General features: G+C 44.1%; 1 protein-coding gene across 7 annotated transcripts in view; it reads right to left on the minus strand.

Annotated features, from left to right (window-relative positions):
• tanc1b (tetratricopeptide repeat, ankyrin repeat and coiled-coil containing 1b) overlaps positions 1 to 26,666 on the minus strand; it is a 293,922-nt gene that overhangs the window by 234,833 nt on the left and 32,423 nt on the right. The window contains exon 2 of one of the 7 annotated variants that reach the window (XM_070875585.1): positions 8,964 to 9,062. The exons of the other annotated variants lie outside the window; for them this stretch is intronic. The gene's annotated coding sequence lies outside the window, so the exon portion shown is untranslated. The remainder of the gene's footprint in view (positions 1 to 8,963; positions 9,063 to 26,666) is intronic. 7 annotated transcript variants of the gene reach the window in all.

Below are 26,666 nucleotides of genomic sequence, written 5' to 3' on the forward strand. Positions count from 1 at the left end.
GGTTATGATTTGTGTACTCGCATGAATATTGTTTGTCCTAGTTATCCTGGTTATACTGTTGTGTGCAATACCTTTGTGCGACATTGCCATTAGAGAAACGAGAAGAGTCACTAGGGAAAATTGTGATTTGAAAAAAAAAACAAGGATTGATTAAGAAAAGAAACAGTAACTGATTGATCAACTACGGTTGGTTCGTGCCAACATATCTCACACACCCAGACTGAACCCGAATTAAGAGCCTTTTCAGGCCACGTAACGGCCAGGAGAAGTGGGCGTAGAGAACTCAGTTGGCCGAAAGGATTGTGAGATCAGAAACTGTGGAAAATCTTAATCATCCAGAATGGGTGCCGGAGCAAGTTAAAACACCACAAAAGGCACACCAGCCTATGTCATGCTCCAGAATTGTGGTCAGTCTTCAATTGACCAAAGGAAAAAAAACAGTAAAGTGGACTAAGGGTGAAAACAGGCCATTTCCACCCGATGGTTCATTTAATTTAGAGAGAACAACATGTCTAGAGGAGTGTCTTATAAACAGAGATCCAGGTAGAAGAGGAAAAAAAAAAGGAAAGTAATAGAAAAGGCCTGGATTCCGATTCTTCAAGCCCATGTAAAATTAACAGAGGCAGTAAATCAAATGTAAAATTTAAAAAAAGAGAACCTGAAAGTGACTTATGGATTCAAAAAAAAATAAAGCTAGCAAAAAAAAAGCTTTATTGAATGGAGAGAGACTTTTATGAATGTCTTGTCTTTGAATGAGTGCGTGAATGTCTTGTCTTTGAATGAGAGTGCTTCTGTGTTTTTTCCTTGTGTCTGGAAACCTGTTTGGAAAGGTTGTGGAGCTGCCCGTTTGTTTTTAGCTCCACCCACTTTTTCAAACAAAGTGAAGTTTTTAACCCTTCATAGTGTTGTCCTGTATGTGGGAAGTTTAAGACATTTTAAGTTAGAAGCGCAGGTGTGAATTTATTCGGATGAGAAGTTACGGAGCTAGGAAATGCACAAAGGATAGGTTTGTTGAGACATGGTCCCGGTGGTTAAAAGTTGTAATGCCTTGGGAAGTTGTAGTGCCTTTTTTTTTTAAAAAAAAAAGCCTTTGTGGGTCTCTCGAGGTGCAGGCTGGGGGAGTACACTCATTGTCCTTGGTGTAAAATCTTGGTACAAAAGCTTCTTGCTCAGTAAGAGGATTTTTTTTAGATAAAGAGTGGCAGTACAATATTTGAATTGGGATTTTGAGATATTTCAGGTGATCTCCTTGATCAACATTTTGGGTGTATTGGAAAAATCTTGGGTTTGGAAGCCTTTTAATAAAATTATAAAACAAGTACTTTACATTCTGTGATCTGTGAATCACTATAAGCATAAATGAGAAGTCCGTGTAGCACACCAATTCTTCCGGTTCAGAAGCCCAATAGTGACAAATGGAGCTGTGAATGAATCTACTATATTCTCACAATGCTTAAAGAAGGATGTGGAATGAAGTATCCCGGAATGCTTTCCAGAGTCTTAAGTAGTCCCTCACTTCAGCACCAGCCTTGGGATTACCAGATTACACCAAGCTATTCAACTTATTTGTGCATCACAAGTCGGGTTTTGCACAATCTGTTTTGACTCAGTTACATGGGGACAGGCAGCGGCCGGTAGCGTATTTCAGTACCCAACTAGACCCAGTGGCACGCGGACTACCAGGATGTCTTCCTTCGTTGGCAGCTGCTTATTATGCTATGCAACAGGCTCAGACAATAACTAAATCATCAGACCATTTTGTATGTCCCACTCTGTCGAGATTTTACTTACTAAATGTGCCACCCAACACCTAACCTCTACAAGAACCACTAAATATGAAGTCGAACTGTTATCAAATCCGAACCTTATCAAAAGATGCACTACCTTAAATCCAGCCACTCTACTCCCCACGGAAGACGACAGCGAACCCCATTCATGTGAAATGGTAACCGAATTAGTGACTAAACCACGTATCAATCTAACAGATGTACCAATGTGCAACCCTGATTTAGTGTACTATGTTGACGGATCAGCCCTACGAAATGATAGGGGCCAACCTAGAGCGGCTTATGCAATTGTAACTCAGTTTAATGTTGTCGAAACAGCCTCTCTTCCAGACTCCTTTTCAGCCCAACAAGCCGAATTGTTTGCGTTAACTCGAGCCTGTATTCTGGCTGAAGGACAAACAGTTAATATCTACACTGACTCCAGGTATGCTTTTAGGGTATCACATGACTATGGACAAATTCACGGGTACCTGACTTCTTCAGGAACCCCTATCAAAAATGCAGAACAAGTGGAAAATCTTCTGCGAGCCATTCAATGCCCCTTGAAACTTGCCATTATCAAATGCCAAGCACATACAGGCCAGTCGAATGAGGTGGCACTTGGGAATGCCAGAGCTGATAATGCAGCTAAGTCAGCAGCTCTGTCAAAAGGGGGGATGCAGGTGTCATTGTTCCCACTAAGGAAAAATAATTGCTCAGACCCGCCACCCACTATTAATGATGTGCCAACCTTTCAGACACAGGCCAGTACGGAGGAGGTGGTGACCTGGACGAAGGATCAATGTTATAAAAATCCAGAAGGAATATGGGTTCACCACGACGGCCGCGTGGTGGCGCCCAGATCCTTACTTCCATGGATTGCCCGATGTATTCATACATTCACACATGCAGGCAAAGGGGGATTGGCAGATTATATTTTGGCAACTTGGTATGCACCAGGTATTTCAGCAATTGCAAAACAAATCTGTGAAAATTGTGTTACCTGTCAGACAATGAATCCGGGTAAGACGGAAAAAGTAGAATCTGCCTCCCACCCAAATCCAGTCGGGCCTTTTGTACATTTACAAATGGATTTTATTGAATTACCTATGTGTATGGGATTCAAGTATGTATTAGTTATTGTAGATGTGTTCTCTAGATGGATTGAAGCCTTTCCATGTAAAAAGGCCGATGCCACTACTGTTGCTAAATGGTTGTTAAAGGAAATCGTACCGCGCTTCGGAATCCCTGCTAAGCTTTCTAGTGATAACGGGTCACATTTCACGGGAACTGTTAAAAGAGAAATGTGTAAAGCTTTGCAGATTAATCAACGTTTTCATTGCAGTTATCATCCACAATCAGTTGGACTTGTTGAAAGATATAATGGAATGCTTAAAAATAAGCTGGCAAAACTATGCAATGACACTGGACTGAAATGAACAGAACTGCTGCCCTTAGCTCTGATGGTAATGCGATCCACAACCAACAGAACAACAGGCCTGTCACCGCATGAGATAGTTATGGGACGTCCCCAACGACTACCTTTTACAGCACCATTTACTGCAAAACAAACGGACATCCACAAAATGGAGGAAAATATGTTGAACTATTGTATTGCACTAACCAAATGTATTTCCAGCTTTCATTCACAGGTAAAGGAAGCTCAAGTCAAGCCAGCGGAAGGGAAGTGTCATAACCTGGAGCCAGGAGAATTCATTTACATCAAGATTTTTAAAAGAAAAAGCAGTCTACAGCCAAGATTCGAAGGACCATACCAGGTCTTGCTGGCGACCAATACTGCAATCAAGGTAAAGGAAAGACCAACATGGATCCATGCATCCCATTGTAAACGGGCACCCGACCAGGAGGAAGGGAAGAAGGAACCAGAGGAACAGAAAAAGGAAGACTGAATAAGGAACTGTATGGACTATGGGGACTGATGGTGACAGGGTTTTACTTTGCATTATTGATTACACCAGGGGTACAGACCCGCCACCGAAGGGAACTGCAAGTAAACGTATTTATGGCACTGAGTCATAAGTGTGCTCAAGAAAGAAACTTGTCGAGTTGTTGGATATGTTCCCATGTACCTGTCCACTCTGAAGGGGGTATTCCCTGAGATCTGTCCCCTTTAACGAATCAGAAATGGTAGAATGGTTGACAGTGCAAAATAGGACAAACCTAACTAAGGGGCCAGAAACGAAGGAGCAAACAGAATGGAGGTCAGCAGGGTATAAACTTACAGCCTTCCAGGGATGGTACCAGCCCAATTATGATAATAACCATCAGCCTTCCTTCCTAAGCATTACTCCCAGAATAGAAAATATGCCTAGTGAGTAATGAAACTAAAGGACCAGAAATGGGACGCAGCAAGTGTTCCCAAATGACTAAATGGCAAGCCACAACTAATCCCACTGAGAGAAAGATAGCAACCGTTGGCTGGACAATGGTCCATAACAAAGCCCCAGGTGAAGGGTGGAAAGGTGAGACCACTCGAGTAGGGATGGCGCGAAAGGACCAGGAGCTGACATCCTATAATTGCACCTACTTTATTTGTGGCCATAAAGCCTACCCATGGTTACCAGCCAACTGGACAGGGTCCTGTGGCACCCTTTATCAGATCAATAAAATCTCTAAGGGATGCCTATGGAAGTCATAGATTTAAACGGGATTTGACATGGCTAAACGGAATATTCAAGGTAATGGTGCCACCCTATGGAATAGCATCGACCGAATGGCAGTTACGGGAAATGGCTAACTTCGTCGAATCAGTAGCCAACGCAACTTCCCAAGCCGTTGAAGGGGTAAATGATGAAATGGTAGCTATTCGAACAGTGGCTCTCCAAAATCGTATGGCCTTAGATTATCTCCTAGCCAAGGAGGGAGGGACATACGCATTAATAGGTGAAGAATGCTGTACGTATATCCCAGATAAATCAGAAGAAATCGGCAGTCTAGCTGAATACATCAGGAAAAAGGTAAGAGTATAAACAGACAGTTGGCCAGGACGGTATCACCTTGTGGGGTTGGGCATCGGGATGGTTGGGATCCCTAGGGAAATTTGTGGTACAGGGTTTGATCATATTCCTGCTGATAGTCTTCGCCCTGTATCTATTATTTGTCGTCGTTAAGTGTTGCTGTGCCAGGGTGGGAGAAACTATGTTACCTACCGAGACCACGGCTAGAGTTATGGTAGCAACAACTGCTGAAGGCTCTTGTGTGGAAATGGAAATGGAGAGACTGTACAAGATCAGAATGGATTGAGTTGTCCTTGTGAAGGACAAAATGGGGGAATGTGGAAATGTATTTTTATCTAAGCTGATACCATACGGTATTTGTGTGCCCTTTGCAATATATATATATAACAAAATGGAGTCCTGGCCCTTCCAGAACTTTCTGCATTTTAGCAGTCAGCTTGCATAAACAGCTAAACCTGGTTTGAGATGGCTGATGGCCATCAGACAACTAGGAGACAAGTCATGCTGAGACAAGTACCCTCCCATGGTGCTCTCCTATTGCCTACACGACAAGAGTTCCATGTCACTCCACCCTTATCTTCTAGATTCAAACCACCAGCCATTATCTCTTGTAGAGACCTCATCCATTTGATGCAAACAGATAAACTGACTAGGAAACTGAACAATGCAAGACAGGTAATAGCTCCTTACCACACTCTCATGGAGTAATGGCCGGCTGGCCAACTAATAACCCTGACAAAAGGAAATATCTGGAAACCATGTCAGGACAAGGATGTAGTAATTAACTCTATCTGTATTCACTGACTACGAGACAGAGCCAATACACAGGGAGAGGCCATAACTTGGGTTTTACTGTATAAATATCTTGTGAAATTGTACCATTTCGGAGGTGTTCACTTAGCCCTTGACTGAGTGTGACCTGCCCCTTGCTAGCAAGTAAATTAAAGAAACTTCTGCCAGAGCTGCAAGTGTCAGAGTCATTCTTTTCGGAGATCGAGATTTCGACAAGTCCCACCAATTTCCCTAACACCATTTCCTGACTAATAAGGATTTCCCTCAGATCCCCCTTCTCGCTAGACCCTCGGTTCCCTAGTATTTTCGGAGGTTATTCGTGTCTTCCTCAGTGAAGACAGAACCAAAGTATTTCTTCAATTGGTCTACCATTTCCTTATCCCTCATTATGAATTCACCTGATTTTAACTGCAAGGGACCTACATTAGTTTTCACTAATCTTTTCTCTTCACATATCTACAGAAGCTTTTGCAGTCAGTTTTTATGTACCCTGCAAGCTTGTGCTCTATTTTCCCCCTCCTAATTAAACCCTTAGTCCTCCTCTGCAGAATTTCTCCCAGTCCTCAGGTTTGCTGCTTTTTCTGGCCAATTTATATGCCTCTTCCTTTGATTGAACACTTTCCCTGGTTAGCCATGGTTGAGCCACCTTCCCTTTTTTATTCTTATGCTACACAGGGATGTACAATTGTTGTAGTTCATCCATGTGATATTTAAATTGCCTATCCACAGTCAACCCTTTAAGTATCATTCTCCTGTCTATCCTAGCCAATTCACGTCTCATACCGTCGAAGTTTCCTTTCAAGTTCAGGACCCTAGTCTCTCAATTAACACTGCCCATCTTAATGAAGAATTCTACCATATTATGGTCACTCTTCCCCAAAGGGCCCACACAATCAGATTGCTAATTAATCCCCTCTCGTTACACAAGACCCAGTCTAGGATGGCCTGCTCTCCAGTTGGTTCCTCGACATATTGGTCTAGAAAACCATCCCTTAGACACTCCAGGAAATCCTCCTCCACAGCATTGCTACCAGTTTGGTTAGCCCAATCAATATGTAGATTAAAGTCACCCATGATAACTGCTGTAACCTTTTTGCACGCGTACCTAATTTCCTATTTGATGCCATCCCCAACCTCACTACTACTATTTGATGGTCTGTACACAACTTCCACTAACGTTTTCTGCCCTTTGGTGTTTCGCAGCTCTACCCATATCGATTCCACATCATCCACGTTAATGTCCTTTCCTTACTATTGCGTTAATCTCCTCTTTAACCAGTAACGCTACCCCACCTCCTTTTCCTTCCTGTCTATCCTTCCTGAATATTGAATACCCCTGGATGTTGAGTTCACAGCCTTGGTTACCTTGGAGCCATGTCTCCGTAATCCCAATTACATCATACCCGTTAACAACTATCTGCGCAATCAATTTACCCACCTTAGAGGGATGGCAGGGCAGTTCAGTCCAGTGGATTGCACATCCTGTGACATGTGGGAAATCCCAGCTGCGCCGACCACGTATGCAGGAGTTGTCTCCAGCTGCACCAGCTCGAGCTCTGTGTTTTGGAGCTTGAGCGGCAGCTGGAGTCACTGCAGTGCATCCGTGAGACTGAGAGCTACATGGTTAGCACGTTTCTAGAGGTGGTCACCCCGTAGGTTAAGAGTGTGCAGGCAGATAGGGATTGAGGGACCGCCAGACAGAAGAGGAGGACTAGGCAGGTAGTGCAGGATTCCCAGAGTCCCTCTTGCTCTCCAACCGATACTCTGTTCTGAGTACCGGTGAGAGCGATGGTGGCTCTGGGGAGTGCAGCCAGAGCCAAATCCACAGCACCACAGGTTGCTCAGCTGCATCGGGGGGGGCACGAAGAGAGGAAGAAGAATGGAAGAGCTATAGTGGTAGGGGATTCAATAGTCAGGGGAGCAGACAGGAGTTTCTGCGGCCACAGACGTGACTCCAGGATGGTATGTTGCCTCCTTGGTGCCAGGGTCAAGGATGTCACCGAGTGGTTGTAGGGCATTCTAGGGGGAGAGGGTGAACAGCCAGAGGTCGTGGTCCATATCGGGACATAGGTAGAAAGAGGGATGAGGTCCTGCAGGCAGAGTTTAAGTAGCTAGGAGAGAGATTAAAAAGCAGGACTTCAAAAGGTAGTAATCTTCAGATTACTCCCGGTGCCACGAGCTGGTGAGTACAGAAATAGGAGGATGCAGCAAATGAATATGTGGCTGGAGAGGTAGTGCAAGCGGGAGGGCTTTAGTTTCCTGAGACATTTCTGGGGGAGGTGGGACCTGTACAAACCAGACGTGTTGCACCGCAACAGAGCCGGGACCAATATCCTCGCAGAGGGGTTTACTAGCGTGGTTGGGGAGGATTTAAACTAGCTTGGCAGGAGGATGGGAACCTGAAAATAGATTCAGTAGGGAGGAGAATAAAGCTGGAATCAGAAAGCAAAAATAAAGTGAGTTTGAAGGAGAGGAAACAAGCAGGAAAAAAGGGTAAAGAATCAAATTTAAAGGCACTTTGTCTAAATGCACGTAGCATTCGTAACAAAAGAGATGAGTTGTCGGCCCAAATAGATACAAATGGGTCTGATCGGATAGCCATTACAGAGACGTGGTTGCAAGGTGACCAGGACTGGGAATTAAATATTCAGGGGTATTTGACAATCCGGAAGGACAGACAGAAAGGAAAAGGAGGTGGGGTAGCTCTATTGATAAAGGATGGAATCACTGCAATAATGGGAAACGATATTGGCTCAAATGATCAGAATGCTGAAACAGTTTGGGTAGAGATAAGGAATAATAAGGGGAAAAAGTCACTGGTGGGAATAGTTTGTAGACCCCATAACAGTAGCAACTCTGTTGGTCGCAGTATAAACCAGGAAATAGTGGAGGCTTGTAAAAAGGGAACAGCAATAATCATGGGCGATTTTAACCTCCATATTGATTGGACAAATCAAACTGGTCAGGGTAATCTTGAGGAAGAGTTCATAGACTGCATAAGGGATGGGTTCCTTGAGCAGTATGTAACAGAACCAGGGGGCGGGCTATCTTGGATCTGGTTCTGTGCAATGAGACAGGATTAATAAACAATCTCCTAGTAAAGGATCCCCTTGGAATGAGTGATCATAGCATGGTTGAATTTCAAATCCAGATGGAGGGCGAGAAAGTTGGATCTCAAACCAGTGTCTTAATCTTAAATAAATGAGACTCTGAAGGTATATGGGCAGAGTTGGCTAAAGTGGACTGGGAAAATAGATTAAAGCGTAGGACAGTTGATGAACAGTGGCGTACATTTAAGGAGATATTTCACAACTCAAGAAAAATATATTCCAGTGAGGAGGAAAGGGTGTAAGAGAAAAGATAACCATTTGTGGCTAACTAAAGAAATAAAGGACAGTATCTGTTATGTATGTAAACTTGTATATACCTTGTACAGCCACCAGAGGGCACATCCCCTAGATCCCACAATCCCTTGAGAGCACAGGTACTTAAGGAGGTCTCAGACTGGAGAGGCACTCTTGGAGACCTGCAATAAAAAACTAAAGGTCACACTTCACTTTGAGCTCACAGTATCCAGTAAGACTCTTTATTCATATACAACAGTATCCAATTAAAAACAGGGGCATACAAAGTGGCCAAAACTAGTGGGAGGACAGAAGATCGGGAAGCTTTTAAAAGCCAGCAATGACACAAAAGATTAAGAAAGGGAAGATAGACTATGAAAGTAAACTAGCACGAAATATAAAAACAGATAGCAAGAGTATCTATAGGATGTAAAAAGGAGAAAAAAAAGTGGCTAAAGTAAATGTTGGTCCCTTAGAGGATGAGACCTGGGAATTAGTAATGGGGAACATGGAGGTGGCAGAAACTCTGAACAAATATTTTGGGGTATCAGTCTTATGGTAAAGGACACTAACAATATCCCAACAGTGGATAGTCAAGGGGCTATAGAGGGGGAGGTGATATGCAGTAAGATAATGGGTCTAAAGGCAGATAAATCCCCTGGACCTGATGGCTTGATCCTAGGGTCTTGAAAAGTAGCAGCAGAGATAGTGGATGCACTGATTGCAATTTACCAAAATTCCCTGGATTCTGGAGAGGTCCCAGCAGATTGGGAAACTACAAATGTAATGGCCCTATTTGAAAAAAAAAGGAGGCAGCCAAAAAGCAGGAAACTATAGACCAGTTAGCCTAACATCTGTGGTTGGGAAAAAGTTGGGAGTCCATTATTAAAGAAGCAGTAGCAGGACAATTGGAAAAGCATAATTCGGTCAGGCAGAGTCAGCATGGATTTATGAAGGGGAAGTCATGTTTGACAAATTTGCTGGAATTCTTTGAGGATGTAAAGAACAGTGTGGATGAAGGGGAACCAGTGGATGTGGTGTATTTGGACTTCCAGAAGGCATTTGACAAGGTACCACATAAAAAGGTTACTGCACAAGATAAAAGTTCACCGGGTTAAGGGTAATATATTAGCATGGAGAGAGGATTGGCTAACTAACAGAAAACAGAGAGTCAGGATAAATGGTTCAATCTCGGGTTGGCAATCAGTAACTAGTGGGGTGCCGCAGGGATCAGTGCTGGGACCCCAACTATTTACAATCTATATTAACGACTTGGAAGAAAGGATCGAGTGTAACGTAGCCAAGTTTGCTGACGATAAAAAGATGGGAGGAAAAGCAGTGAGAGAGGAGGAGACAAAAAATCTACAAACGGGCAGGCTAAGTGAGTGGGCAAAAATTTGGCAGATGCAGTATAATTTGGAACGTGAAAGGTAATGCACTTTGGCAGAAAAAAAAAATCAAGAGGTTATTATTTAAATAGAGAAAAACTGTAAAGTGCTACAGTACAGCGGGACCTGGTACATGAAGCACAAAAGGTTAGTATGCAGGTACTGCAAGTGATCAGGAAGGTCAATGGAATCTTGGCCTTTATTGCAAAGGGGATGGAGTATAAAAGCAGGGAAGTCTTGCTACAGTTAGTTATATAGGGTATTGGTGAGGCCACACCTGGAATATTGGTTTCCATATTTACGAAAGGATATACTTGCTTTGGAGGCAGTTCAGAGAAGGTTGATTCCGGAGATGAGGGGGTTGACTTATGAGGAATGGTTGAGTAGGTTGGGCCTCTACTCATTGGAATTCAAAAGAATGAGGGGTGATCTTATCGAAATGTTTAAGATTATGAGGGGGCTGGACAAGGTGGATGCAGAGAGGACATTTCCACTGATAAGGGGGACTAGAACTAGGGGGCATAATCTTAAAATAAGGGGCCACCCATTTAAAACTGAGATGAGAAATTTCTTCTGAGGGTTGTAAATCTGTGAAATTCGCTGCCTCAGAGCTGTGGAAGATGGGACATTGAATAAATTTAAGACAGATAGACAATTTCTTAACCGATAAGGGATTTAAGGGGTTATGGGAAGTGGGCAGGGAACTGGACCCGAGTCCATGATCGGATCAGCCACGATCGTATAAAATTGTGCAGGGAGCAATAGACTGAACGCACATCGTGATGCGGGGCAACTTTTCAAGATGCAGAGGTTTTCAGGAACCGCAAGGGATTCCACTCCCTGAAGATAGACGAGTTGCACAACCTGCAAATTATGGCAGTGAATGCTACATTTCCAGGCAGCATCCATGATGCTCATATCCTGCGTGAGAGCACTGTATCTGACTTGTTTAACAATCAGCCACAAGGTCAATGCTGGATGCTTGGTGATAAAGGATATGGTCTCGCCACCTGGCTGATGACCCCCCCCTGCGTGACACCCATACCGAAGCGGAGAGGTGATACAATGAGAGCCACAGAGACACTCGCAATATCGTGGAGAAAACCATTGGAGTCTTTAAGCAGCGCTTTAGATGCCTGGACCACTCAAGAGGCGAGCTCCAATACCACGCTGAGCAGGTAGCTCAATTTGTGGTGATGTGCTCCATGCTGCACAACTTGGACAAGAATTGCCTGAAGAGGCTGACAGTCCACCTCACCAGAGAGCGGAAGAGGTCGATCGATGAGGTGGACGCTGACATTGGCCCAATCAGGCTGACGCTGAAGCCATGCGCCCGCCCCCCTGTAGAGTGCACGAAAGGGCCCGTGGTGGCATGATAGCTGCAAGACTCTTACGTCAGTAGCTCATCAGTGAGCACTTTGCCTGAAAGAACGTTGGTGGTATTTGCAATGCTGACACACTGCTAGGTGTGCAGGTCATATCAATGGTGGGCATCACCTTGGTGACAGTTAAAGTTTAAGTTTTTGAAGATAAGTGTAATTATAGCCTTTGATGTTAAGGAATCACCAGCATTTAATGGTGCAGCTATCCGAGCCAATGCGCAACAAGATTTTTTAAATAACATTTTAGCCGAACATTTGTCTTAAATCATAAGTATTTCTGTAAAAACCAACCCTTCTTCCTCCCTTCCCCCACCTCTCCCTTCTCCTCTCCACCTGTACCCCTTCCCCTCCTGGCCGAGGAACTCCTCAGGCAATGCTTCATTGGGGGGGGCCGGAAATTACGGCCGAACCGCTGCTTGGACGGATATGGGAGAGGACGGTACCGAGGTGGGAACGTGCTCTGAGCCAGAAGCAAGATGTTGCTCCTGGATCTGACGTGTCATTGGAAATGGGGGTGCGGTACCTTGGGGTGCAGTGCTGCGCTCCGGGATCACTGGGAGCTCTGCCACCAGTGTTCCTGGCTACCAGCTCCAGGCCCTCCTCCATCCCTTGGAGAATAGCTAACGTAACCCCATTTTTTCCAAAAAGGAGGGAGAGAAACCAGTTAGCCTGACATAGATAGTGGGGAAAATGTTGGAATCAATTATTAAAGACGTAATAGCGCATTTGGAAAGCAGTGACAGGATCGGTCCAAAGTCAGCATAGATTTATGAAAAGGAAATCATGCTTGACAAATCTTCTAGAATTTTTTGAGGATGTAATTAGTAGAGTGGACAAGGGAGAACCAGTGGATGTAGTGTATTTGGACTTTCAAAAGGCTTTTGACAAGGTCCCACAAGAGATTAGTGTGCAAAAGAAAAGCACATGGTATTGGGGGTAATGCATTGACGTGGATAGAGAACTGGTTGGCAGACAGGAAGCAAAGAGTAGGAATAAACAGGTCATTTTCAGAATGGCAGGCAGTGACTACTGGGGCACCGCAAGGTTCAGTGCTGGGATCCCAGCTATTTACAATATACATCAATGATTTAGATGAAGGAATTGAATGCAATATCTCCAAGTTTGCAGATGACACTAAGCTGGGTGGCAGTGTGAGCTGTGAGGAGGGTGCTAAAGGCTGCAGGTGACTTGGATAGATTAAGTGAGTGGGCAAATGCATGGCAGATGCAGTATAACGTGGATAAATGTGAGGTTATCCACTTTGGTGGCAAAAACAGGGAGGCAGATTGTCTGAATGTGACAGATTAGGAAAAGGGGAGGTGCAACGAGACCTGGGTGGCATGGTACATCAGTCATTGAAAGTTGGCATGCAGGCAGCAAATGGCATGTTGGCCTTCATAGCGAGAGGATTTGAGTATAGGAGCAGTTGTACAGGGCCTTGGTGAGGCCAAACCTGGAGTATTGTGTACAGTTTTGGTCTGCTAACCGGAGGAAAGACATTCTTGTTATTGAGGGAGTGCAGCGAAAGTTCACCAGACTGATTCCCGGGATGGCAGGACTGACCTATGAGGAAAGACTGGATCGACTAGGCTTATATTCATTGGAATTTAGATGAATGAGAGGGAATCTCATCGAAACACAAAATTCTGACGGGATTGGACAGGTTAGATGCAGGAAGAATGTTCCCGATGTTGGGGAAGTCCAGAACCAGGGGTCACAGTCTAAGGATAAGGGGTAAGCCATTTAGGACCGAGATGAGGAGAAACTTCTTCAGCTGTGGAATTCTCTACCACAAAGTTGTTGAGGCCAGTTCGTTAGATATATTCAAAAGGAAGTTAGATGTGGCCCTTACGGCTAAAGGGATCAAAGGGTATGGAGAGAAAACAGGAATGGGGTACTGAAGTTGCATGATCAGCCATGATCATATTGAAAGTGGTTCAGGCCCGAAGGGCTGAATGGCCTATCCCTGCACTTATTTTCTATGTTTCTATGGGCTCAAGTTTCGGACGCCCACTAGAACGCCGCACATCAGAGGCCGCCTAATTTATAGAACAAAAATTGCACCGAGTACTGACCTCGCGATTCTCCGATAGATGTAGGCCCATTTCCACCTCGGCGCGGCGTAGGTGGAGTTGCTGGGGGTGGAGCTATAGCCATGCACCAAAAACATTGCCAGCAGCTGCGTGCATGCGCTGGGGAGGTTGCGCACGAGCGCAGTGGCTCCCGGCCCTCCCAGCACGTCCACCCTATCCCAGGCCGAAGGGACATCGCCCCTATCTCGGGCCGAGTGGCCTGACGCATCTTACCTTGGCGGCGGGATCCGCCCGCCCGCTGGGGGCGGCCCCGCCCAAAGTCTTCCTGGGAGCCAGACGTCGACTAGGCCCGCCCACCCAGCCTCTTGCTGGGGCGGTCCACCCAAGTCCTCCTGGGAGCCCGGCGGCGTTGTCATCCGCAGGGCCCGCCCGCCCTCTCACTGGGGGAAGAGCCCTGCCCGAAGTCCTCGTTGGAGCCTGTATCGTCACCGGGGCTCGCGGCCTCTCGCGGGGGGCTGGCCCCGCCCGAAGAGTCGGCAGCGGCCTGGCATCTGCTGCGTGCGGGCCCTGCCTGAAGTCCTCGGCGGGGCCTGGCTTCCTCGTCTTTCCCCCCCACCCCCCGCCCCCTGTTGTTCTTCCTCCCTCCCAGTCTCTTTCCTTTTCTTCCCCCCCCCCACCCCCCCTCTTCTCCCCAATGCTGCTGAGTAGAAATACTTTTGTGATTAATTTTTTTTTTTTGATTGATTTATTGGTTTATTTTTTGACTTATTTATTATTGATGGCTCTTTATTTGTAAAAATGAAGTGTTTAATGTTTGTAAAGGCCCCCTTTTCTCCCCCCCGCCCCCCCCCCCATCTCTCATTCTCTACACCTGATTTTTAAGTGTAGGCAAGGTTTTTCTGAGCATACAAAAATCTACACTTACTCCATTCTAAGTTAGTTTGGAGTAAGTTTTCGCTGCCTAAACTTGCAAAACAGGTGTAAGTGGCTGGACACGCCCCCTTTTGTAAAAAATAAATCTGTTCTAAAATGGAACTATTCTAACGCACTAGAACTGGAGTAAACTAAATGCCGAGAATTGCAATTTCTAGGATGCTCCAAAAAATTAGGAGCAACTCAGGCCAAAACTTGAGCCCTATGTTTCCATGTTATATATTATTTGTTGGACAAAAACTCAGTGCCAACTATGTTCTTGGTGCTTAGTAAGCTTTTTGCTGCTGGTGAATTTCCCTTATGCCTCCCAGAACAGCCAAACAAGCACACACACACTGTTTCAGTCCCTCTCTCTCTCTGTCTCCTCTTCTGCACATGTTATAACGACCATTGACCCCCTGAATCGCAGGAATCGAGCGTTGCCATGCCTTTGCTAAGGACGGCGACACTTTACGGCAGAAGGTCAGAGAGATCTATCGTCCATTTCCTATCGCTCGTGGTAATGGCCAGTTTCAAAAATGGAGACTAGGGGCTTTGAGAATTTGCGAGAAGCCGGCGGTCTGAAAACCCATTTTTACCGCCCACGCCGGAAACAACAGCCATTTTTGGTCGATCTGCACAAGTGTAAAATCTAGCCCCATATCCTTCATCATCGCAGTAGATCCACTAATATCTTAAAAGTTTTGTATTCAGAGCACATTTTCTTTAAGTGCAACACTTACTTCCTCTAACATTTGTCTCAATTCAGATCTATGCCAAAATTTCAAAAATATTTCAGATGTCAGCACACGGCATAAATTTCAATAAACCTTTCATTAGTAGTTAATGCTGAATGTACGCAATTATAAAATATTTCCTCAATTAAGTTGAAGTCTGTGTTTACATGCTAGTTTTCAGTTATTCGATGTGTTAATAGGAAAGACCACAAAGGTCACTCCATTTTATGCAATGCAGGTACTAAATGTACACAACAGTACCGATCTGCTTTCCTCACAAATCCTGTTACAATGTCTAAACTACATTCAATACCATATTTTGCAAAACACTCGTCTGTTTTGACTGTCCACATAGCAACTGAAGCCCCAAGTATAACTAATCATCAGGGAGATTACTACTTTGGCAACAGAATCAAGTGCCAATAGATGAAAAACATGTTTTCCAAACAGCTCCCTGGCCAAGTCTGCCATGTTCATGAATTAAACTTCAAAAATAACGCAACATAAAATAATTATTGATTAAAATCATATTTCAAGTTCTTAAACCATACCATGTGTACAGACAGTACTGAACCCTATAGCTTTCTTCAAGTAGTTACCATCAAATTATAGTTTATCACAATTTAAAGAATTGCTTTTTTAAAAAAAATAGCACTGCAGGGGTGGGGACATAGGCAGTACATGGCAGCAGTACAGGAATCCCAACTTATGGAATCACTTACATGGTATCTTATTAAATGTTTTTGAAAAGTAAACCACATCCACTGCATAATCTTTATCTTTCATCTCTCATTTCTTCAACAATTTTATACGGCTGGGAAAGCAGGACATGCCTTTTAGAAGTGTGCGCTGTCTGACCCGGATTAAGATCAAGATCATGAGGTAGTTTCCACTTTTGGGCACAATTGGCAATCCGGGCGCAAATTGTGCTCAAAATGACAGTAGTTTTCCAAATTGATTTTTATGGTTCATGTTTCCATTCAATGATTTGCATAACCACAAACTTAAAAACTTCCATGAACTAGTGCAATCAGGCAGCGATTTAGAAGTAATTGTTGATTTCTTTTCCTTCCATTAAAAAATATTCCTTGCTTATATTGGAGTGGTAATCTGGTGCAGCTTTATTAATAAGGCTGAAAATGGGTTTATCACAAAAAGTAACAATTTTTAAATCAGTGTTTTGCCCACCAGCTGAGTAACCCGATTTTAAATAACTGAAAATGACTTTAAATGATACTGAACCATTTACTAGTTGTGCACAGTAATCAGTTTCTTAGGAAATTAAATATTTAATATTTAAGCTTTTTAAAAAAGGTGGCCATTAGTGCTTTTGTGGCAAACCAGGCTCTCCCTGCACACCCTTTCCTTCAACAACTGTCTATCCCACCTGCGACAGAGACTGTAATTCCCGTATTGGGCTGTATAGTCACCTGAGAACTCAGAGTGGAAGCAAGTCTTCCTCGATTTTGAGGGACTGCCTATGATGATGATGATGCGTCTTTAAAAAAAAACGTAATTTTAAGCACCTCCTCAAAAGGGCTGCAAATGGGCGCTACTCGCGGAAACTCGCCATAGTGATTAATTCGATCGGGGTTGGGGGGGGATATGCAGGACAGGCTGGCAGCATGATTTTTTTTTTAAAAACCAATGCAACAGGTCGGAGAAACTCAATTTACACTGGTCGTAACTTCCACCTGAAGTTACTTGATATTTTGATCTGGTTTGGCCAAATTGCACTGGAAAAACCAGTGCAACCTGCTTCATAACTTCAATCCACATGAAGTTTCTCGTACTTTACCAGTTAACTGATCTATAATTTCCTGGCTTATCTTGGTCCCCTTTTTTGTAAAATTTGTCACCCTGATTTATTTTCTTTTCCACAGAATTTAGCGCAATTATAGTCAAAGCCACCTCTATTTCTTTCCTTGCTTCCTTCATGATCCTTGTGGTGCCATCTTTGCTTCAGTCGCAGGTAGCACACTCACCTCCAAGTTCAAGCCCCATTCCAAGACCTGATCACATAATCTCGGCTGACAATCCAGTGCAGTAGAGTGCACTGTACTGTCTGAGGAGCTGTCTTTCAGATGAGAAGTTAAACTGAAATCCAGCCTACCCTCTCATGGGGACGTAAAAGATCCTATAAGACTATTCGAAAGAGTAGTGGCATTCTCCCAGTAGCCTGGCCAACATTCATGCCTCAACATCAAGTCTGTTGGCCATCTATAGCAATACGGTTTGTGTAACCTTGCTGTGTCCAAATTGGCTGCCATGCTTCCATACATTACAGTAGCGACTATACTTCAAAAGTTATTTATTGACTGAAGAGCTTTGGGATGTTCTGAGGTCATGGAAGGCACTATATAAATGCAAATTCTTTATGTAAACCATCAAATCCCAAAGAATTGAGTAACCTCTTTAGTACCATTTTCATTTGAACAATAACGTCCATAAATTGTTCTGTAACTCTGGTGGTTTTACAGTTTCAAAATTCACCTTCTCTGAAAACTAGCGTAAAGTATCAAACGAACATACGAGCAATGACGGACAGGTAGTGCCTCTGGTCCATTGAGCCTGTCCCACACAATATCATCTTGTGCATCACAATGGGCCAAAAATTGCGGCCTCGCCGGGTGTGTACAACATGTGCACGCACCAGGCGAGTCCTCGCAAATGCCTTGGCACGCAATGCGCATGCGCCGAGAACCGGATTTTGCGATCTGTCAAAATTTATTTTGACAGATCCAATGTATCCCTGCAGGAAGGACATCCGCAGGGCAGAGATTGAGCTGTTTGCCCAGCAAATATCTTTCAAATTCTTACACCTGGTGTATAGCCTACTTTTACCAGTGCAAGCGTTTTAAAACATAGAAAAATTGAACTTAATCACTCATGTTTATATTAAAAACCCTGTCCATCAACGCAAGTTTATTTTTAACCCTATTAAAACGCTTTTTTTTTAAAAATCAAAAAACTTTTTTCCTAATGCATTCAATTTCAATTATAAATATGCGAGCTGATTTTTTTCATTTATTGTGTTGTATTTCTTGTTTTGGGGGGGGGGGGGGGGGGGTAGTCTCATTGATAGTAATGGGAGCTTCTAAAAGCAGAGCTCCCATGATCAATGAGAATACTATAAATAGTGATTGGTGGTCCAGGCCCACATGATTCCAGGATACGAATACGTACCTGGAGGACATGTTCCCATATGCTGCACAGCGAATGGAGGCCACCGACCGGAATCCTACGTTCATCTAGGACCACCAGGTATTTTCGGTTAAAAAAAATTCAGGTCGGAGGCATTCGTCCGAAGGAAGCCTCCGACCACAATTTTCTCCCCAAATACATACACTCTCCACCCCACCCGAAACCATGTGATCACCTGGGAGAGGCGAAACTCAGGACAAGTTGGGGGCAAAAAAAAAACCATGAAATTCCTCTCCAATCCATTTGGGCGATCGAACCTAGTCCAGATCACTCTGGCCCTGAATTCCCTGCAATACCTACCTTCTTTAAGAGGTGATCTCTGCCCCAGCCAGAAACAGGTCCAGCTCCCACTTGAAGGAATTCAGAGGGAAATCCTTATTAGTCAGGAAATTGTGTTAGGGAAACTGATGGAACTCAAGGTCGATAAATCTCCAGGACCTGATAGTCTGCATCCTAGAGTACTTAAGGAAGTGGCCTTAGAAATAATAGATGCATTGATGGTCATTTTCCAACATTCCATGGACTCTGGATCAGTTCCTACGGATTGGAGGGTAGCTAACGTAACCCCACTTTTATTTAAAAAAAAAGAAAACAAAACAGGGAATTTATAGACCGGTTAGCCTGACATCAGTAGTGGGGAAAATGCTGATATCAATGATTAAAGATGTAATAGCAGCGCATTTGGAAAACAGTGACAGGATCGGTCAGTGTCAGCATGGATTTATGAAAAGGAAATCATGCTTGACAAATCTTCTAGAATTTTTTGAGGATGTAACTAGTAGAGTGGACAAGGGAGAACCAGTGGACATGGTGTATTGGGACTTTCAAAAGGCTTTTGACAAGGTCCCACACAAGAGATTGGTGTGCAAAATTAAAGCACATGGTATTGGGGGTAATGTACTGACGTGGATAGAGGATTGGTTGGCAGACAGGAAGCAGAGAGTGTGAATAAACGGGTCCTTTTCAGAATGGCAGGCAGTGACTAGTGGGGTACCACAAGGTTCAGTACTGGAACCTCAGCTATTTACAATATAGATTAATGATTTGGATAAAGGAATTGAGTGTAATATCTCCAAGTTTGCAGATGACACTAAGCTGGGTGACAGTGTGAGCTGTGAGGAGGATGCTAAGAGGCTGCAGGGTGACTTGGACAGGCTAGGTGAGTGGGCAAATGCATGGCAGATGCCGTATAATGTGGATAAGTGTGAGGTTATCCACTTTGGTGGCAAAAACAGGAAGGCAGATTATCGGAATGGTGACAGATTAGTAAAAGGGGAGGTGCAACAAGACCTAGGTGTCATGGTACATCAGTCATTGAAAGTAGGCATACAGGTACAGCAGGCAGTAAAGAAAGCAAATGGCATGCTGGCCTTCATAGCAAGAGGATTGGAGTATAGGAGCAGGGAGGTCTTGTTGCAGTTGTACAGGGCCTTGGTGAGGCCACACCTTGAATATTGTGTGCAGTTTCGGTCTCCTAATCTGAGGAAGGACATTCTTGTTATTGAGGGAGTGCAGCGAAGGTTCACCAGACTGATTCCGGGATGGCAGGACTGACATATGAAGAAAGACTGGATCGACTAGGTTATATTCACTGGAATTTGGAAGAACGAGAGGGGATCTCATAGAAACATAAAATTCTGACGGGATTGGACAGGCTAGATGCAGGAAGAATGCTCCCGATGTTGGGGAAGTCCTGAACCAGGGGTCACAGACTAAGGATAAGGAGTAAGCCATATAGGACCGAGATGAGGAGAAACTTTTTCAACCAGAGAATTATGAAACTATGGAATTCTCTACCAACAGAAAGTTGTTGAGTCCAGTTCGTTGGATATATTCAAAAGGCAGCTAGATGTGGCCCTTACGGCTAAAAGGATCAGTGGGTATGGAGAGAAGGCAGGAATGGGGTACTGAAGTTGCATGATCAGCCATGATCGTATTGAAAGGTGGTACAGGCTCAAATGGCCAAGTGGCCTGCTCCTGCACCTATTTTCTATGTTTCTATGTAAATCAGCTTCCACCGCACGAGACGGCAGCCTGTTCCAGAGGTCCATTATTCTCTGGGAAAATAACTCATCACATCTATGAGCAAAAGGGAGAAGAAAAAAAAAGTATCTTGCACTACAGGAAAATCAGTCAGTTGAGAAATTATAATGTTGCACTTTAAAAGGAGCTGCATGCCTTAATGTTTGCCTAAAGCTTAATAAACTAAAGCCACACTCAAATGTTTTTACTTAGCATTTTCCAGCAACTGAAATCATGGCTATTTTTAAATACACAAGTTGCTGTGTTATTATGCTAAAATTAGATACAGTAAAACGTCCTGAATCCGGAATTCCAAAAACCGGACATTTTTTAAGCAGCCAAGATGGCGACATCGGGCGGCAACGGATGAGAAAACCAGTAAAAAAACGCAGCGCCAGAGGTCCGCGGGCAGCAAGAATTGACAGGCAGCGAGGAGCGGAGAAGCGGCGGGCGGCAAGCAGTGCCAACAGCAAAGTCCGAAATCCGGCAAAACCCAGCACTGATCGGTCTAGAGGTTGCCAAATTTCGGACATTGTTAATCCTGTTACCAGTTGCAGGGTATAAGTGTCAGTCGTAGCAACATTGAGAGCTTGAAATAATGCATTTAAAAAACTATTTACATTGAAAAATTGTTTTAACATGGGTTATTTGGTCAGGTGAATAATGGATTCAAGTTTTGACAAGGACTAGTGCTCAATTTAGCTAAATTTTCAACAATCTGGACTGCAAAGGATTGGAGTCCAATAAATTCCAAGGAGAATGACATCAACTACCCACCACTCAATTGTTTAGGAAAACAATTAGCTTCACCCTCCCCCCTCACCATTCCCTCAAGATGCCTCTAGACTGATATTAAATGTCCGTTATTACCAACTTAAAAAAAAACACAAAAGTAGACAAGTCTTAGTCATGTGTAAATGAATTATATTGTTTCCCTGAAGATTGCTCATCACAACTGAATATCCCACTTGCTCAACTTGAAAATGCATAACCTGCAACATAAAAAAAATCTACTTTATAAATAATGGAGGAATAAAATAGAATACAGCTTTATTACTGAACCTTCCACCAACCCCCATCTAAGAAAAAAAATGTCATAAAAACTTATGACATAGTACCTTCAGGTCTAAGCAACAGTCCTAGTTCTACTGATTTATAGGTTAATAGAAATGCACCAAGGAAATACTATGGATGGATAGGCTAGATGGACCAAAGCCTTCAACTTAAAACTTTTACTATGTTGCTGTCTATCCATTTTTTTTTTAATTATACCATTATTCAAACTGCTCAATTGAATAATTTTATAACTCAATCAGCTATTAGCTTAGACATTTTGTACAGCTTTATCCATGAAAAACACATGACAATCAGGAAATAGGCAACATTTTTTTTAAATTAAGATACAACTTCAAACAGACAAGATCTCACTGATAGTGTAATACCCATGGGGATGTGGTTAAATAAAATAAATTTGGACCAGTTTCTTTTAAGGTACATTTACACAGCAATTTTCACTTCACACCAATACTAAACTTGCATTGTAATTCCAGAGTCAGGGTCTGACCCGATCCCAGTGAAGTGGAGCGAGACTCCTGGTAGGGTAGACTTACACTGCTTCAAGAACCACCAGCATTTATATCATAAGAAATAGGAACAGGAGTAGGCCATACGGCCCCTGCTCCACCATTCAATAAGATCACGGCGGATCTGATCATGGACTCAGCTCCACTTCCCTGCCAGCTCCCCACAACCCCTTACTGTCTTTTACTGTCTTAAATTTATTCAATGTCCCAGCTTCCACAGCTGAGGCAGCAAATTCCACAGATTTACAACCCTCAGAAGAAATTCCTCCTCATCTGTTTTAAATGGGCAGCCCCTTATTCTAAAGATCATGCTCTCTAGTTCTAATCTCCCCCATCAATGGAAACATCCTCTCTGCATCCACCTAGTCAAGCCCCCTCAATCTTATATGTTTCGATAAGATCACCTCTCATTCTTCTGAATTCCAATGAGTAGAGGCCCAACCTACTCAACCTTTCCTCATAAGTCAACCCCTCATCCCCGGAAGCAACCTAGTGAACCTTCTCTGAACTGCCTCCAAAGCAAGTATATCCTTTCGTAAATATGGAAACCAAAACTGCACACAGTATTCCAGGTGTGGCCTCACCAATACCTTGTATAGCTGTAGCAAGACTTCCCTGCTTTAATACTCCATCCCCTTTGCAATAAAGGCCAAGATACCATTGGCCTTCCTGATCACTTGCTGTACCTGCATACTGTTAAGTATGCAATAAAGGTACAAACTGAGTACTGTTTAACTGAATAAGGTACAACCTCGGCTCTGCTTTATTACGGCCCAAAGTGCCTGACTCACAAAATGGCTGGCCTTTTTTATACCAGAGCAGCACCGTGTGTGTTCTGCTCAGTGGCCTCCAACAATGACACCATCTGGTGGCTACAAACAGCATGTACATACATGACAATTGCATCCTCAGAGATCTTATCAGTCTTTCACAGGTTGAGACAGTCCGGTGCTTTACGCTCCCAGGTTGACCATCTCAGTTTGATTCCGGCTTCGGGTGAATGTGCGGAGTCTGTTGTGGCTGGATGGCTGACTTGTTGGGGGTGGCAGTGGCTATGTCAGTAATTGCAAGTCCATTTTTATTGAACAAGTCCATGATGGAAATTCCAGGTTCACCGATGACCCTCGAGTCCACTGAAAGCTGCTGGTAGGTTGGTTGTCGACAGTTTCTTCGTCCGACTGCTCTGGCTCGTCTGTGTGCCTCAGCTTTGTTTCATCCTTGTATTTCCTGAAAGTTTGCCCATTCTTGAACTTAACAACAAATACTCTGTTGCCCTACTTGGTCATGACCATACCAGCAATCCATTTGGGACCTTGACCATAATTCAACACATACACAGGATCAGTAACAGAAATCTTGAGTGACACAGTGTGGAAATGTATTTTTATTTAAGCTGATACCACACGGTATTTTTGTGCCCTTTTTAATATATAACAAAATGGAGTCCTGGTCCTTCCAGAAATTTCTGCATAAAGCAGTTGCTTGCATAAACGGCTAAACCTGGCTTGAAATGGCTGATAGCCACCAGACAGATAGGAGACAAGTCCTGCTGAGACAGGTACCCACCATGGTGCTCTCCTATTGTCCATACAACACCAGTTCCACTCCATTACAGTCTTTTCGAAGTACTCAAACCACCAGCCATTATCTCTTGTAGAGACCTCATCCATTTGATGCAAAAAGATAACTGACCAAGAAACTGGACAATCCTGACACAATGCAAGGCAGGTAATAGCTCATTACCACACTCTCATCGAATAATGGCCGGCTGGCCAACTAATAACCCTGACAAAAGGAAATATCTGGAAACCATGTCAGGACAAGGATGTAGTAATTAACTCTATCTGTATTCACTGACTGCGAGACAGAGCCAATAGCCAGGGACAGGCCATAACTTGGGTTTTACTGTATAAATACCTCGTGAAACTGTACCATTTCGGAGGTGTTCACTTAGCCATTGACTGAGTGTGACCTTTCCCTTGCTAGCAAGTAAATTAAAGAAACTTCTGCCGGAGCTGAAGGTGTCCGAGTCATTTATCGGAGGTCGAGATTTTGACAACAGTTGCGCGATCGTGGTACCCTTATTGACTGTCTTCTGTATTAAATAAATATAATTACTTAAATCCATGTGTACAAGAGATAACTTGGACTTTTCAGCATGAGTTCAGCAGGCGAGGTCCCAGAGAATATGTGGGGTCTTGTCCTGTAACTCAGCACTATGCAAGCAGGTCTGCAGTGACCCTTGGGTTACTCTCCCCATGCTTTGCTTGTTAATTTGTACTGCACGTTCTGCTTGCCCGTTGGACGCAGGCTTGAACAGTGCTAACCTTACATTTTTTATGCCGTTAAGTTTTACAAACGCCTGAAACTCCTGACTGGTGAAGCACGACCCATTGTCGCTCACCACTATGTCAGGCAAACCATTGGTCGCGAACATGACATTGAGATTCTCTATAGTTGCCGTGGACATACTGGATGACATGATTATGCATTCTATCCACTTCGAATAAGCATCCACCACCACTAAAAACATCTTGCCCAGGAAGGGACTTGTAAAATCTACATGGATCCTCGACCAAAGTTTGGATGGCCATGACCACAGACTCAGCGGCGATTCCGCTGGTGCTTTGCTGAGCTGCATGCAGGTGTTGCACTGATGCACGCATGGTTCCAGCTCAGAATCAATTCCTGGCCAGCATACGTGGGACCTGGCGATGGTCTTCATCATCACTATACCAGGATGTGTGCTGTGTAACTCACGAAAAAACTTCTCTCTCCCTTTGTTAGGCATTACAACTCTATTGCCCCACAATATGCAATCTGCTTGAATAGACAGTTCGTCCTTGCGCCGAATGTATGGTTTGGCCTCCTCGCACATTTGCTTAGGTATGGCAGACCAATCCTCCGAGGATGCAACTGTTTACCACCGATAATATCGAGTCTTGGCTGGTCCTGGTCTTAACTTGTTGAGCCATGACAGGGGTACCTTCACTCTCAAAAGCATCCATGATTAACATTAAATCTGCCAGTTGTAGCATTCCCACCTCCGGTGTGGGCAATGGCAACTGGCTCAAAGCATCAACACAATTCTCTGTGCCAGGTCTGTGGCAAATGACAATCGTAGGCAGATAATGTCAGCGCCCATCTTTGGATGCAGGATGAGGCGTTGATCTTGATACCTTTACTCTCTGAAAAAAACAAAATGAGCAACTTGTGATCGGTCTCTAATTCGAACCTCAGACCAAACAGGTTTTGCTGTATCTTTTTAACACCGTACACATACACTAAAGCTTCTTTTTCTACCATACTGTAGGCTCTTTCTGCTTAAGACAAACTTTTGGATGCATACGCGACAGGTTGAAGTTTCCCCGACTCATTGGCTTGTTGTAACACGCAACCAATTCCATAGGACGATGAGTCACAGGCCAAAACTAAATGTTTACATGGGTCATAATGTACCTGAAGCTTGTTCGAGCAAAGCAGATTGGTGGCTTTCTCGAAAGCTGTCTTGCAATGCGCCCCACACCCAGTTGTTGCCTTTTCTCAATAGCATGTGCAGTGGTTCAAGTAAGGTGCTCAATTTAGGTAGGAAGTTACCAAAGTCGTTGAGTAGACCCAGAAACGAACGCAGCTCCATCACGTACTGCGGCTTGAGTGCATTCTTGATGGCTTTGGTTTTCACGTCAGTGGGTCTGATGCCATCAGCAGTGATTTTCCTCCCGAGGAATTTGACCTCCAGTGCCATGAAGACGCACTTAGAGCGTTTCAGTCTAAGTCCCACTCTGTCCAAACGCAGTAGAACCTCTTCCAGGTTGTTCAGATGTTCCTTGGAGTCACGACCAGTGATCAGGATGTCATCTTGGAACACGATGGTTTTGGGAATGGACTTCAGTAGACTTTCCATATTCCTCTGGAATATTGCTGCAGCCAAGCGAATTCCAAATGGGCACCTGTGCGTGTTAATGCCGCAAGTCTCTTCGACGTCTCGACCAACTCCTGCGTCATATAGGCCAACGTCAAGTCCAGTTTTGTGAACGACTTCCCTCCGGCTAGCATCGCAAACAAATCAGCCTTCGGTAACGGGTACTGATCTTGTTTCGAAACCCTGTTGATCGTACCCTTGTAGTCTCCACAGATTCTGACTGTGCCATCACTTTTCAGCACAGGAACAATGGGGCTGGCCCATTCATTAAATTCAACTGGTGATATGATCCCTTCATGCCAAAGTCTGTCAGGTTCAATTTCGACCTTCTCCATTATATACGGCACTGCCCGAGCTTTATGATGGACAGGTCTTGCATCTGAGTCCACGTGGATCTGCACCGTTGCTCCCTTGAAGTTGCCGATATCCGGTTCAAACAGCGAGGGGAACTTGCTCAATACTTGGGCGCATGCATCTTCCTCCAACAACAACACCTTTATGTCGTTCCAGTCGCATCTGATTTTCTCCAACCAGCTCCTGCCCAGCAGCTTTGGGCCATTGCTTGAGACAATCCACAGCAGTGACGCATGAACCGTATCGTTA

This window comes from Pristiophorus japonicus, chromosome 3, assembly GCF_044704955.1.
Source record: "Pristiophorus japonicus isolate sPriJap1 chromosome 3, sPriJap1.hap1, whole genome shotgun sequence".
Classification (NCBI taxonomy): domain Eukaryota; kingdom Metazoa; phylum Chordata; class Chondrichthyes; family Pristiophoridae; genus Pristiophorus; species Pristiophorus japonicus.